This window comes from Aegilops tauschii, chromosome 2 (genome assembly GCF_002575655.3).
Source record: "Aegilops tauschii subsp. strangulata cultivar AL8/78 chromosome 2, Aet v6.0, whole genome shotgun sequence".
In the NCBI taxonomy this organism is placed as follows: domain Eukaryota; kingdom Viridiplantae; phylum Streptophyta; class Magnoliopsida; order Poales; family Poaceae; genus Aegilops; species Aegilops tauschii.
The window spans coordinates 364,712,107-364,717,829 of NC_053036.3; the positions used below are offsets into that span (position 1 = coordinate 364,712,107).

The following is a 5,723-nucleotide window of genomic DNA, read 5'->3' on the forward strand; positions in this document are numbered from 1 at the left end:
AACTACAAGCTCGGCCCTAGATGGGTTTCTCTACAAGGTATTCCCCACGAGTTATTCCTTGACCTATTCTTCTTGCTGCAACTGCCAGTTCTACCGGTTTCGGGCTTTAAGTCTTTCCTATGGTAATTTAGGGCATTTAGAAGACATAATTTGTGGCTTGAAATGATGGGCAGTTATGGACAAATAAGATTATGACAATGCTTGGATTTCATATTTAGCTGATCATGTTAACTTGGTAAATTTTGAGCTATATTTGAGCGTGTATCCATGCCTTGAAAGATTTGGTGAGTATGAACGCATATGGCTTTTATCCTGTCGTGCATTTCTATATTATCTTGTGCAAATTGGCTACACAAGACCATAGTTAAACTCCTGCTATTTTTTTTGTATCATTAGCATGACGACGGCATGCCTTATTTATGTTAAGTCCAGTTGGAAATCATCTATACTGCTGTGTAGATAACATATGATTCTGACAAAATATGGCCTTAGATAATTTCAGTTTTGTGACCTGGTAGGAAATACATGTGGTGCACACATGTTGGTCTGGACTGGAATCATATGAAGTAAAATAGGGGTCATGGAAGATTGTAAAGGGTCCAATAAGTGGGGCAATTGCCCTCTCAGATAATGCAAGAATTGCATTCGTAACAGGTAAAATAATCTCCTCTCTAATTTTCCATAGAGCCTGTGGTAGGCAATCATGTTTGGGTTTGTTTGTTGATGTCCTGCTTGTTTAATAGGTACCCTTTGATTGCGGATGAGGTGTTTAAGAAGGAGGCCTGTAAATGCCCCAAATGTAGGAAGGAGTGCAACTGCGGCATGGGCTAGTGAGCAATCTGAAGCTGATGCTTGCCATGGGGGATTTCATATTTTTGTTCTTGTGACGGATCTCTTCATCTAATTTTATTTGGTAGAACTGGGAAAGTGGAGGTGCCAACGGGGAGAATGGTCTGTGCTGATAAGAGGCCGATGGTCAACCTGGGGTGAACTAAGAGAAATGATGCTCTCAAGGGTGAAATAGTCGTACCCAAGGGTATTCTCGTGACTTGTCTTGCAGGTATAGAGCTGTAATTTGAAGATGTTGGTGCTCCTATTCAATTTCTAGAGTTCTGACACTCATTTGGCGAGGTAATTATGGAAAGCAAATAGTAATACGTTTTATGTACCATTTCCTTTTGCATTGTGTCATTGATGCATCTAGTCCCCATTTCTAGCTATGGTTAGTTATGTTGTGTGAGAATGTTGTTGAGCTAAAAAATATGTTGTTTTCTTATTGCTTTTGTCTTGTTAATACAAAATAGATCATCGACTTGAGGGGTATATTGTTTTTTATTTCTCAATTTATAATCTAATGAAAGTTTATTTCTAGTTTATTTTATAATCTAGCACCAAAATTGGTATATGTTTCCCTAAATTAAAATGATTAATTGTTCTTAGCTGCCTGCTTACTTCTAGAGACCTTATCTTTTGTATTATAGAGAGAATAATGTACCAATTGATGTAAGCAGATCTACAAAATAAGGAAGTCGCACCAAGAAGAAACTCTTAGAGACTTAACTCTATTTGAAGAGGTCTCTTCAGTTGTTGCTGCCCTTCACATAAAGTTGTTGTATATCATAGAAAATGGAAAAGGTATGTAAGTATACTCCAAACTACTATTACCTTGTTGTTTTTCCCATGCATTCAGTAACTCGGTAGATGAGGTTATTTTTTCTTAGCCCTTTCATGTATCCAAAACATGGAGATGAATGGATAAGAAAAGTCGGCGAGTATGTCACTTTGGTATTACATATAGAAGGTTTCACCTTTCCCTTCTTAAATCGGGGGGTATCAGGATATAAAAATTTGAACCCTTCTTGTAAGTTCGAGGTGTTGTATTGTCCGTGTGATGAGGCATTATCTTCTGAGTAAGTACATGCTATCATATTTGCTGGAGTAGTTCACTTCACTACTGTCATATTAATTATCTTGTTACTTTGTTTAGAAAGTTGGGGACCTGGATTGACATTATTGATAGAGTATGTGTGGCCAGAAAAAAAATCAAAGCTACAACCAGAAAAGTGTTTATCTTGGCAAGTTCCTTTTTTATGGTCAAGTCACTTGGTTGACATTAATGATCATAGGTTTTGTCTTGTTTCCATGAAAAGGAGCTAAAAGGAAGATATAACGACATGGCTAAAACAATGGAAGGAGGAGAAACTGCTAGCAATGAGGAAGCTAATAATATCCTTTCTCAAATAAAGGAAGCACAGAAGAAGTCAAGCAGGTAGTACGGAATGGTCTGTGCAGTATGGCTTGATATATCTTGATTGCCTGCGTTCAATTTGTTTAGCTTGGTTCATCTGTGCAGTTCTAAGTCTGTTTGATATCTTTCACTTTTGAATGGTCTACTATAGGCGATATCAAATAATATAATAAACAAAAGTGAAAGATATCAAACAGAGTTAGAACTGAATAGATGAACCAAGCTAATTAAATTGAACACAGTAAATGAAGATATATTAAGCCATACTGCCATAGACCATTCCGTACTGCCTAGTTGACTTCTTGTGCTCCCTTTATTTGAGAAAGGATATTTTTAGCTTCCTCATTGCTAGCAGTTTCTCCTCCTTCCATTGTTTTAGCCATGTCATTATATCTTCTTGCTAGCTCATTTTGCTATGACACAACACCAAACCTATGATCATTAATGTCAACCAAGTGACTTGAACACAAAAAAGGAACTTCCCAAGATAAATACCTTTCTAGTTGCAACTTTGATTATTCTCTCGCCACACATTCTCTATCTTTAATGTCATCCAAGTTCTCAACTTTCTGAACAAAGTAACAAGATAATTAATTTGACAATAGTGAAGAGAACTACTCTAGCAAATATGATACCCTATACTTATTCAAAAGATAATGCATCATCACACACACAATTCAGCACCTCCAGCTTACGAGAAGGGTTCAAATTTTTGTATCCTGATACCCCTAATTTAAGCAGCGAAGGGTGAAATCTTTTGTATGTAACATCAAAGTGATGTACTCGCCGACTTTTCTTATCCATTCATCTCCATGTCTTGGATACTCAAAAGGGCTAAGAAAAAATAACCTCATTTACCCAGTTATTGATCACATGGGTGATACGTCTCCAACGTATCTATAATTTATGAAGTATTCATGCTAATATATTATCATTATTGGATGTTTTACAATCATTTTATAGAAACTTTATATCATTTTTTGGGACTAACCTATTGACATAGTGCCTAGTGCCAGTTGGTATTTTTTGCTTGTTTTTTACATCGCAGGAAATCAATACCAAATGGAGTCCTAACACAGCGAAACTTTTAGGAGATTTTTTTGGACCCGAAGACATCCAGTGGGCCAAAGAAGTGCCAAAGGGGAGCCCCAAGGGGGGCACAACCCACCAGGGTGCCCCTGGGGGCCCAGGCGCCTAGGTGGGTTATGCCCACCTCGGTGGCCTCCCGCATCGCCTGTTCGCCCTATAAATTGCCAAATATTCCAAAAACCCTCGGGGTAACCCTAGATCAGAAGTTCCGCCGTCGCAAGCCTCTGTAGCCACGAAAAAACAATCTATACCCCGTTCCGGCACTTTGCCGGAGGGGGAAATCATCACTGGTGTCCATCTTCATCACCCTGGCGGCCACCGTGATAAGGAGGGAGTAGTAGACTCTCAGGGCAGAGGGTTTGTACCAGTAGCTATGTGTTTAATCTCTCTCTCTCATGTTCTTGAGATGGCACGATCTTGATGTATCGCGGGCTTTGTTAATATAGTTGGATCATATGGTGTTTTCCCCTCTCTATCTTGTTGTGATGAATTGAGTTTTCCCTTTGAGATTTCATTCTTATCGGATTGAATACTTTTATGGATTTGAAAGCACTTAATATATGTCTTGCATATGAATACCCATAGTGACAATGGGGTATTATACTGATTCACTTGGGATATGTTTTGGCACTAAACTCGTGGATTCCTGAGGTGACATTGGGGTAATCGATGCATAGGGGTTGATGCACATTCTCGTATTTTGTTTCTCTGGTAGAAATCTTGGGGCACTCTTGGAGGTTCTTTGTGTTGGATTGAGTACTATGAATCCGAATTTGCTTTGGTGTTATTTTTGTACGAACTCTTGATAGATCGATCGGAAAGAATAACTTAGTGTTATTTTAGTACGAACTCTTGATAGATTGATCAGAAAGAATAACTTGGTGTTATTTTTGTACGAACTCTTGGATAGATCGATCGGAAAGAATAGCTACAAACAAATTTCTTCTTATGTTCTCCGCTAGACAGGAACTTTGGAGTGATTCTTAATCGCACGTTGAGGGGTGGTTATATGATCCAATTAGCATTGTTGAGAGATTGCACTAGCGGAAGTACGGACCCTAGGCCTTATTTTCAAGCATTGCAATACCGTTCGTGCTCACTTTTGTTACTTGATACCTTGCTATTTTTTTGTTCCTATCACAAAAATCAATATCTACTATCATTACTACGATTTTATTACAATCTCTTTGCCAAACTAGTGCACCTATACAAATTCCCATTGTATTTGGTGTGTTGGAGACACAAGAGACTTTTTATTATTTGGTTGCAGAGTTGTTTGAGAGAGACCATCTTAATCCTACACCTCCCATGGATTGATAAACCTTAGGTCATCCACTTGAGGGAAAATTGGTATTGTCCTACAAAACTCTGCACTTGGAGGCCCAACACAAGTCTACAAGAACAAGTTGTGTAGTAGACATCAATAGGCAAAACAACAAGGAAATAGCAGTTTGGAGTATACTTATATATCTTTGCAATTTTCTCTGACCGACAACAACTTTATGTGAAGTCAGCAACAACTGAAGACACCTCTTCAAGTTGAGTTAAGTCTTTGAGAGTTTGTTCTAGTTGCCCCTTCCTTATTTTGCAGATCTACTTACATCATTTGGTACATTATTCTATTTATAATACAGAAGAAAAGGTCTCTAAAAGCGAGCAGGCAGCTAAAAACAGTTAAACTTTTTATTTATGGAAACATATACCAAGTTTGGTACCAGATTATAAAATAAACTGTAAGTAAACTTTTGTTAGATTATAAAGCAAGAAATCATAAACAATATGCCCCTCAAGTTGATGATCTATTTTGTGTTAACAAGACAGAAGTAATAATAAAACAACATACTTTTTAGCTCGAGAACATTCTCAGAGAACCTAAATAACCATAACTAGCTAAAGCAAACCAGATTTAGAAATGAGGAGTAGATGTATCAATTATCCAATGCAACACAAAATGTTAAGTAAAACATATTACTATTTGATTTCCATAATTACCACGCCAAATGAGTGACAAAACTCTAGAAATTGAGTAGGAGCACCAACATCTCCAACTGCAGCTCTATCCTTGCAAGGCAAGTCACGAGAGTACCCCTTGGTACAACTATTTCATCCCTGAGAGCATCATTGTTCTTAGTTCACACTAGGTTAACCTTCGGCCTATTGGTAGCATGGACCATTCGCCCTGTCGGCGCCTCCCCTTTCCTATTTCTGCCAAATAAAACCAGATAAAGAGATCCATCAATAAGAACAAAAATCTGAAATCCCCTATGGCAAGCATTAGCTTCAGATTGCTCACCAGCACACGCTGCAATTGCACTCCTTCCTACATTTGGGGCATTCTTAGGCCTCCTTCTTCAACACCTCATCCGCAATCAAAGGGTACATGTTA

General features: G+C 38.1%; 1 pseudogene; it reads right to left on the reverse strand.

Moving 5' to 3' along the window:
- Positions 1-405: 405 nt before the first annotated feature.
- LOC109737015 (uncharacterized) lies at positions 406-5,511 on the reverse strand (annotated as a pseudogene).
- Positions 5,512-5,723: the final 212 nt, after the last annotated feature.